The sequence below is a fragment of the Podarcis cretensis genome (assembly GCF_951804945.1).
Source record: "Podarcis cretensis genome assembly, chromosome: 1".
NCBI lineage: Eukaryota > Metazoa > Chordata > Lepidosauria > Squamata > Lacertidae > Podarcis > Podarcis cretensis.
The window spans coordinates 123,480,215-123,490,771 of NC_137170.1; the positions used below are offsets into that span (position 1 = coordinate 123,480,215).

At 39.3% G+C, this 10,557-nt stretch overlaps 1 long non-coding RNA gene across 1 annotated transcript in view; it reads left to right on the forward strand.

The window, feature by feature from the left end:
* Nucleotides 1-10,557, forward strand: part of LOC307220167 — a 65,641-nt gene that overhangs the window by 17,969 nt on the left and 37,115 nt on the right. The window lies entirely within an intron of this gene.

Genomic DNA, 10,557 nt, shown 5'->3' on the forward strand with positions numbered 1-10,557 from the left:
TTAATAATACAATGCAAGTATTTGCTAAAAGAGGGGCATTCTGGTTCAGGTATACATGCAGCCAGGATTTCATCTGTGCTGTAAAAGGGATAGTATTTCCACTTCAAACTTGATATGAATTATACGCTTTTTGTACTACATTTCCCACTCTTTGGCAATCAGGACTGCATCAGTCTTCCCACATGTTCTTGACTGGTAAAGCTATTTCATACATATCTGCTTGCAGAGCAATGATGTTACTCCAATTCTTTAGTAATGTTTCTTGTTTACTGACGTCTTCCCAGAACAACTTTTAGCCAATTCAATTTTACAGTTATGGATGCTAAATGTTTTAAATCACTCTCAAATACTTCATCATGTGCTGTTCAACTGTGTCTTAAGCTCCCAGACTGATTCCAAAACTAACAGTTGGATCTGGAGTTGGTCAGCTGTTGAACAAGTTATTTACACATGTCAGCATCAAAGCACCTCGGCCAATAATTAGCCACTTCTTTTAAAATTTATGTGTAGAATCCTTACATTGTAATTGAAGAGGAAGGTTGTGATTAGTAGATATTTAGCTTATTTTTAAAGAATATTTAGCTTCCATTTGGAAGATAGTAGAAAATGAATTACTAGATAGGGACAGACATTCCTATAATGTGCATAATATGAACTGCATTTATCAAACAACAACCTTAAACCCTTTTGCCGATAGGTATGAAGTCAATGATAGTCATAAAAGGCAGGCTCGATAGTGAGAAAAGCGTGTAGTATTAGGAGGATTATAGACTCAGTTGTTTAGAAAGCAGAAATTTAAGAAGACCTTTTGTGGACATAGTGATAGCCATGGTGGGAAGTGCTTCTGGCACGAATGTGTACTGCAGCAAAAGTAGGGTGAAGGTAAATATGAATAATAGCTAAGCACTTATAAACAGGTGCAGCACATTTTGTCTTCCCTGGAGGCTTGCCACTGTTATGTGATAGCTCAGCTTCTGTACAGCTGGGGTGGCAGTGATATTGAATGCACATCACTCTGCATAAGGCACATAAACGAATATGTCCTGATAAAGTCACATTAGAAGTGCTGAATGCTCATTCAGTAGTTAACAGGATAATATTGTAACATTATTTAATATTAATACGGAATTTCTCTACCTTTTGCATGTTTGTCCCAGAAAATCAACCTGGTATTTAGGTGAAATTAAAAGCTATATTGATAAAATTATTACCGTACCTCTTTTCTACTGGCTACAATCTTGGTAGCTCTTTGCATTGTTGGAGATACAAACATTTTCCCCACATCCAGAGTTCATTTTCAACCCACTAATCTACAGTATTGATGCACTTTAATTTTTTTCCCTTTTATTGCCAGGTTTCTCAGTTTTCCTCCTCCTGTTTCTTGCCCCCCCCTTTTTTCTTTCTCCTGCATTTCCTCACCCCACATCTCTCTCATTTTCTTAAAATCCTTGGTATAGTTATCACTTCCTGTATATCTGTGTTTTGCTCATTTTAATGGATGTCTTGCATGCGATACATAATGATTTTATAAGCCACCCTGAGATAGCTTGATAAAGAGTTTGCTTATAAATTGATGGTGTTGATAGTTGTAGTAATAATAATAATATTAAACACTTTGCTTCTTTCAAGGCTTAATTTGTGTCAGAGTCAACCCCATAACCTATTTAATATCAGGGTTGTGTTCTGAGATATAAGAGAAGTTTCTATGTGCATAGGGATTTCCCCTCAAGACCAAGTAAATCACCACATGCCTGTTTCTATATATTTAGGATTAAGAGAGTATTACTTCTAGAGTAGGTAACATTCCTTCCAGCCCAAGGAAATAGCACACTTTCTTTTTACAAATCATTCATACCCAATTCAAATATTCTTTAAAAGGTAAAGGTAAAGGTACCCCTGCCCGTACGGGCCAGTCTTGACAGACTCTGGGGTTGTGCGCCCATCTCACTTAAGAGGCCAGGGGCCAGCGCTGTCCGGAGACACTTCCGGGTCACGTGGCCAGCGTGACATCGCTGCTCTGGCCAGAGCCAGAGCCAGAGCCGCACACGGAAACGCCGTTTACCTTCCCGCTGGTAAGCGGTCCCTATTTATCTACTTGCACCCGGAGGTGCTTTCGAACTGCTAGGTTGGCAGGCGCTGGGACCGAGCAGCGGGAGCACACCCCGCCGCAGGGATTCGAACCGCCGACCTTTCGATTGGCAAGCCCTAGGCGCTGAGGCTTTAGCCCACAGCGCCACCTGCGTCCCAAATATTCTTTACCCATCATTAAATAAACATTAGGGATGGGAAAGATATTCCGTTCAGTTTGCATTTAAAGGTGAACCTCCCTAATTCACTTTACAAAATAACACAGGAACTGAAACAGCCATTGCACTTTTTGGAATTTTGCAGTGCAAGTTTCCAGGCAAGTAATACGTACAAAAATGCATATAGTAGAGTAAAGTGTGCAGAAAAATGCATATATTAGTAAAAACAACATACCAAACGTCTTATAATAGGGAGAAATGCTTTCCAAAAAGTGCATATTAGGCAAAATTCCATACTAAAATTTGCATGTTAGGAGAAGTTCACACTAAAATGCTGCTGTATTTCCAAGAGGACATTTTTTTAAAAAAAATTAAAACTGCTGTGAATTTAAGACTGGAAAAATGAGAAATTATGATGATGATTATTATTATTAAGCATTACTGAAAAAAGTCAAATACAAAGTATACATTCAAAGCAACATAATTAACAGGAAACTAAAAATATCTTAAGTATTACAAAATATTTCAAAATAAAACATTACAAAGGAGGTCAACTACAGAATGAAGCAGCAAAGTTAACAAAAAAAGACCAAAACCAAACCCTTCAGGACTTCCTGTTTGCTTCTGATTGGAATGGCGGCGGATTCTGTGTTGTCCACTTAGCAGCAACTGTTTCGGAGCTGGATCAGGCTGAGGGGAGAGCGTGAAGACTCCACACACCCCTAAAAAACCCCATGCATGAGTGGGGCACCAAGGGTTCCTGCAGAGCGAGAAAACCCGCCGCGATCTCCCTGCGACCTGCTGCTGACTCTGGCAGCAAGTGGGGGGGGGGGGAGGAGAAGTGGCTTGAGTTGGCTCAAAGGCAAAATTGCACCCGCCAGGAAGTCAAATATAAAATGCAGATTTAAAACAGCTTAATTAACAAGAGAATAAAATATTATCATAAACATAGAATTGAGAGAAACCAAAATTGACAGATTTGCCCATCAATAGAAACCTTATCTAGTCTATGTACCTTCGGAATTGGGTGCATTTGCCAAAACAATTATGATTTAAAACACAAAGGAAGATCAGATAGATGAGAAGAAAACCTTTCCTGGGATTACAGTTTGTTTGTTTTTAAATTATTGTTATTTTAAAAATAAAGCTTAAATACTTTAAATACTGCTTTCAGGTGGATCTCACAAAGCAGTTTACATAAGATTATTGCAGCAATAATAATAGATTCTTCTAAAAAGTTGCAATAAAATGAAAAAGACAACTGTTTAGAAGAAGCTGTCACTGCTGCTGCTTACTTGCCTCAGGGCTAGATGTTTCTCTCATCCTGTGGAGACAATTGGAGGAATGAGGAACCATCACTGGGAGACCTTATAATTTTAATTTTTGAGGTACCAGTAAAGTTAACAGCTTTAACAACTATTTACATTCGTGTGAGAATATTTCACAGCCAAATGTGGTAAAACTGAGAATAAATACTTAGCTCTATCTGGTAGGTTTGCCTATTTACCTTCCTATGAAAATGCATAGGATTAGGCTACATGCCTTCCCTACCTCCATCAAGCAGACTCAGCACACGGGGACCCAGCGTACTGAGGAAGGCCTGTTCAGTATACCAGCTCTGGGGTGCTTGCACAAAGTCTTGTGGGGCCATCTAAGTACCCTTGAGATTTCCCAGAGCATCCCTAGCCCCTCAGACAAGGCAGAGAGCTTAAAAGCTCTTTTCACGTCTGGTCTGCTTGGGTTACTGGCAGTAGGGAGGTGTGGGAGAATATATTTTCCTCAGTTCCACCCTCACCATTTGTTAGAGAGTCTTCCAGCCCTCTAAAACCTATTTTCAGGATAGGGGCTGCCAGGAGAATGAAGAATCCCACTTCCACTGGTGTGAGTGTCCTGTGGGTGTAGTCTGCTCAGTGAATGCTTTCTTCAGTGGGAACAAACTAAGGATCTTAAGTGGTTTATGTTAAGGCTTATAAAATTGTGCATGGTACATTCATTATACTAGAACTTGGGATTGCTCAATGAAGTTGATTGTTAGTAGATTCGGGACAACAAAATGAAGTACTTTTTCACACAACACATAGCTAATAGAATAGTAATCCATACTATTTTAGCAAATTCTAAGGGTTAAAATAAGGGACGCGGGTGGCGCTGTGGGTTAAAGCCTCAGCGCCTAGGGCTTGCCGATCGGAAGGTCGGCGGTTCGAATCCCCGCGGCGGGGTGCGCTCCCGCTGCTCGGTCCCAGCGCCTGCCAACCTAGCAGTTCGAAAGCACCGCCGGGTGCAAGTAGATAAATAGGGACCGCTTACCAGCGGGAAGGTAAACGGCGTTTCCGTGTGCGGCTCTGGCCAGAGCAGCGATGTCACGCTGGCCACGTGACCCGGAAGTGTCTCCGGACAGCGCTGGCCCCCGGCCTCTTGAGTGAGATGGGCGCACCAACCCCAGAGTCTGTCAAGACTGGCCCGTACGGGCAGGGGTACCTTTACCTTTACTTTACCTAAGGGTTAAAATCATGAATTATAGGTGATGGATACATGTAGATGGTGACTGCATGCATCAAAGAGAATTACCACCACTTTTATGCTCTGCTTGGAAGCTTCCAGAGGCACCTAGGTGTCCACCCCTGGAAACCAAATGGCGTACTGTGATCTAATCCAGCAAGGCAGTTATACTAAAAATTAAAAAGAACCCTACAGTTTCTTCCAGAACCAGGTCTTTTTTTCAGCCAGAACTCACTGGAACTAAGTTTCAGCACCTCTCAGGTGAGCGCCATTGCCATTCTAAGAGGGAGATGTTTGTGGTGGGTTCTGGTACCTCTTTTTCTAGAGAATTAGCACTGCCCAGAACTGTAGTGTTAAAAAAAGTTGGAAGCAGAAAACAAATTAGAAGGCTTAATATTTCTGTTAACCTAAAACCACCAAATTCCTTTTCTACCAAATTTCACAAAAGCAGTTTGAGAACCCCAGATGCCTGGACTGCAGTTCCAAATTGATATTGTTGTGGAGGGAAACAGAAGGACCTAGAATCATTCTGTTCTCCCAGCAAGTGGTTAGATTTGTGACAATCAGATATGTTGCGGTTTGTTTCTAGCACTGTGCAAGCTCCTCCTCCTTTTTGCTGGATGCAGGCTTCTTCCCCTTCCTGCAGCACATATTTTTGTATAAGGCACTGAATAAAGAAGGGCCATTCAGTTGTGGAAACCTGTTTCTGCACATGGATTGCCATGTGCTGCTTTGATCTATATACATTCAGAAGCAAAGAAAACTGCCAGAGATTGAGAGAAGAGAGGGAGCTACATCACTGCTGGGAGAAATGTGGTTGGAAAAACTGTTAATAGTAGTTAAGGCTGAAAATCACTTACAATGTAGTATTTTACCTTCATAACATAGTTCTTAGAATGATTTCCATGGATACACATCCTAGAAAACCTTCCATTGGAAAGGTTCAACCATGCAACTTACTGGAAGATTAGCTTGTGAAATGAAACCATCCAGCCTCATCTCACAGTATCATCTTTGAGCAAATTGCATTCTGTTGAAATGTTTTCATACGTATACATCTCTTGGATGCCAAACATTATGAGAGGATTGACCTCTATATCTCTCCCTACTATGGAATGTTCCAAACTGCTGTCAAAATCAGAGGTATTAATAGCTTTAGAATTAAATGTCATATGCATTATCTTCAACTGTCAGGCAAAACTGCAACTTAAACTGAGACCTTGACTCATATATCAACATTGTTCAATGGCTGTATTGTTTGATCCAGCACAGAAAGGTATTACAAGATCCTTCAGAATAGAAAAACAAGACCTAATCCAAACCAAGAACTAGTTATCTGTATATTTCCCCACAAACATTCTTTGTGCATGGTCTAAGATTTTCATTGATAGAAGAGTGATGGTGAAAAACAGGGGTTGTCTTCAAGATTGTGCAAGTAGAGTAGACTTCTGTTCACACATCCCTCCCCCTGCAGCCCCCTGCACAACCTAAAAATCTAATAGAACCTCTGGAGCAGATTTTGTGGGTATGTAGGGGGCTGCAGGGCAGAAGAAAGAAATTCCGTTGCACTTGCAGAATGTTGGCTACAACCCTATGTCTTTATCATTTTTCTATTTTATTTTTTCTGGAGTCAACATAGCAACTAGGCATACTCTTTCACATTATTTTAGACCAACAGTGCATGCTTTTATGAAAGAGAAATGTTCCTGAATTATATTTTGAATTATAGTAATGAATGTGACTGCCAGTCACGTAATAATGAATATTAAAGTACAACATAACAAAACAAAATATTTTTGATATAAGATATTAGAGGAACGGACCATAACATTGTGTGTTTTTGTATCAGAATTCACTTTAAGAAACTTATCTGTTGCTATCTGATTAGTTGAAGATACAAGTGGTTAATATGCAGGAGGGTTGATTTATGCTGCAATCCTAGCTCTACTTACTTGTGAGTAAACCCTATTAAATTCAGTGGGACATACTTCTTAATAGAGTTGATTAAAATTCTATTGCAAAAATACTCTCCCCCGGGTAGGGCTGCAGCACCACAACTAGGGTAGGTGGCGCCATTACAGAACTTGTCACTTGTGGGTGGAGCTTGGCAGAATCTAGAATTTGCTACTCTTTCAGACCCCCAAATTGACTTTCTGGCAGAACATGCAGGAAATTGCAGAACATGCAATTTTTCATTCAATTTTGTATATTTAGTTTTTATGAGCTGTGTATATTTGTGTGTGTCCTTTTATTTCTTTCCTGTCATTCGATTTCTAATTCATCATCAGAACTGTGTTTACATTTTTAAAATTATTAATGTTATATAGAAAAAGTAATCTATATAATTATTATTTCCAAATGTAATTATTAGTCTATTGAAGACACATTGGGATGCATTAATCCCAGACGGCATACTGAATGCATCAGCAGAAACTTTAGGAAGATGAGAAGCTCCTTCTGTTTCCTGCAGAGGGTTACAGATGCCTCAAAATATCACATTCACAAGCTTAGCACGTATATTAGGTTTTAGGCATTTATAGATTTCATTCTTTATATATAGCCTATGTATGTCTTGAAAATAATTCTGCAGTGGAATCTTTTTTATTAAGCTGAGATCGTCAGTGCAAATGTAATAAACGAAAAGGCAATTAATTAATTTCTTAATCAAGCATTGCCTTGGCCAAGCATAGTTACCATAGTGAGAGGCAAGTTTCCAGGTCTCAACATTCCAGACATGTTAATCTAATGGAAACTAACGGAAAATCTTAAGTAAGAGTATTTTAGTGATGCCATTAAGATGTGATCTATTACACTTTGGTTTCAAGTTTCAAATGATCGTATTATCTTGATCTCAAAACTTGTTTGCAAAATGAATTGTAGTGGTGGTAGTACTAGTTGGAAACCGAGAAAAACATTTTAACATGTCATATCAAACTGATACACCTTTGTGTTATATTTTATCAGGATTTTTAAATTGCAAATAATGTTAAGACTGATCTACCATTTGAAATAACAATGCTACTTAAGCTGATTTGCAAAAATGTTTATTCCAGCCCCCCTGGATAACTGCATAGTATTTCACATTTAGACCTTGTGATATTCAGATAGCCAACTGGTATTGTATATTGATTGGTACTGCACATTGACATACATTCACACAGAACCAAAGACCTGCCTCCTGGCCAGGATAAATATTTACATAGGTGTAAGGGAATGAGATGTTAAGGAAACAAGAGCAGAGGGAGAGCATATGTTGTGTTGGAGCCTTGAACTGCTGCACACAGGGTTGAGAAACTAGCACTGAATATACCACATGTTCATCTTCTTTCTACACTAGCCATCAATGAAAACTTTTCTATTTTAAATGTTTGCATAGATTGCCTTATTTCTACATATAGTACTTGATATAGCTCTGCTAACATTAGCACCACAATTGCACTATGATCCTTCAGGCAGCTGGCAATACTCTAATGCTTTTGGATAGTGACATAAAAGGGAAAGGGATATATCTTCTTTCAGTGTGCATGTGTAACTGCAATTAGTGTTAATAGGAGTTACGTGCTCACATTGGGAGGAAAACATATCCCTGAAATATGTAACTATATTTACAATTGGAAAATAAATATACCCTACCGGCGCTGCATATTACTTTTAGAGTAAACATCTGTTCACAAGGAAAAATATGCACTCTTATAATGTCCTTGCCTTTATTTATTTTTATATTCTTTCTGCTTTAGAATACTTGATCGGCACACAGATTATGTGAAAATTTCAGTTTCCTTAACCTTTGCGATCCTATCCACAATGTAATCAATGTACTTTTACTTAATTTTTGGGGAAGAAAATAGGTTTATAATTTTCAGCGTTTTCTATAATTTATATTTGCCCCATCATCATTTATCCTTTGTGATTCTTAAATTCAATTTAAAGTAAATGTTAGATCCTTAATCTGCTTGACCCTTTCAGCTGCTTTGCCTCAAATAGTGGCATAGATATTGTGCAGTTCTATGCTGCATGCTATTACATGCTTATTCCCATGGAAATGTGGCCTTTCAGGAAAATTATAGCTGGGCAGGCTCAGAGATGGCAGTGGCCTGAGATAAAGGGTCAGAGAAAGTGAACAACAGCAAGGGGATTAAATAAAGAAGAAATAAAGCAAACAAGTTTCCTAGGAAGGAAAGTGTGGAAGTGTGAAGAAAGAAACTTAGTTAAGAAAATGTGAAAACTGCTCAAGGGAAAGAAGCAGAATTAGCAGGTGTCTGAGCTAGAACACAGAGGAATGGAAAAAGCAGAGGTACCATTTCAATTTACAGATGCGGGCGATTTTCAACTATTCGGTTTCTGGAAATATTGGCGCACTTCAGGTACATGAATGGATACTGGAAAGCCAGGGGTGGAGGAATATTTTATCCCTCAGCCTAATGACATGCAGGATAGATGTAATCAAAAAATGGAAGGAGAAAGGCAGGGGCCCTCTGCAAGTAAGCTGTTCAGATCTCTGGCAAGAGAGTCTGGTCCCTCTGCTTGGGCATATCTAGGAGTTGGTGAGGTTGTCCCCAAAGGCACAAGCTTGGGGCAGTAGTGGTGCAAAATTGGAACCTCTCCATTGTGGTTCAGAGTGGCTATGAGCCTGTCTGCCCATCCATATGCTCTCTGGGCTGCTCCCTGTTGCTCAGGGCCATGGAGAAAGTCACACTGGAGTGCGAAAGGTGGCAAAAAGCAAAATTTCTGAGTTTCTGGTCCATGGTCCGGGGTGGGTGGGTGGCAATACAGCTCTTTGAAAAGGGTGCAACGGAACCTAGGTACATGAGAAGAGAGAAAACTGGGGTGGTGAGAGTGTGTGAAGGGAAAGTCAGAGGAAGGAGAAGAAGGGAGTTTAAGAAAACAGGGTGGTAGAAAGAGTGAAATAGGGGTGTTGCAGAAAGACTTGGTTTTGGCACCACCCCTACCAGCATATGACCCCTTGCAGATTGCTCCTAAGATAATGTAGTCCTTGATAGAAAAAGTTTTCCATTCCTTCTGTATGCAGTTATGTAATAATTACATGAGGATGATTGACTAAGATGTGAATTTTCATAGATTCTTGATGCAATTGATGTTGAAAGTAAATTCTCTTGCCCGGGTACTGTAGCTTGGAAATTAGGGAGTCTGCTTTTTTTCTTCGTCTTTTATTAGAAACTGTAGAAAAGGTTAGAAAGCCTTGGAGTGTGTTCAATGTGAACTATAGAAAATAATTTTGACATTATTAAAAACATTTTCAAATAAAAACTTACACTGAACTAGCAAGTTGTTTTTGCCATATCGCTTGTAAGAAATCACATGGAAAATGGAAAATGTTTTTAGGATATGAGATAAGATGCTGTGTTTTGTGCCATGTATCAGCGGCAATGAAATGAGTGGCATTTTCTCTATGGCCCATCACCCAGGCTGTGTAGTAATGCCACATGGCAACAGCATCATGACACAGCAAACATCTTAACACAGCCAAAAAGCATCTATGTAATATTCCTTCACTGCCATTGAGATTGTTTGGCACAGTTCTACTGAATCATGCTGAATAGTAGTTTAATGAAGATGAAGCAGTGCTTGTGTGTATTGTTTTGATTTATGAAACTCAGCATGTCAAGTATATTGGCTATAACTGGCAATGAAAACACCAATAAATCTTACTTAGGCCCATCTTTTGAGCAAATCAAAGAAAAATTGTCTTACCCAAGCTTATCAGCATGGAAATGTTTTGGTTGTTTTTTTTTTCATTTCCATAATATGGAATATTTTTCACCACATACTTTTTGTGTTATTTATGATAAGT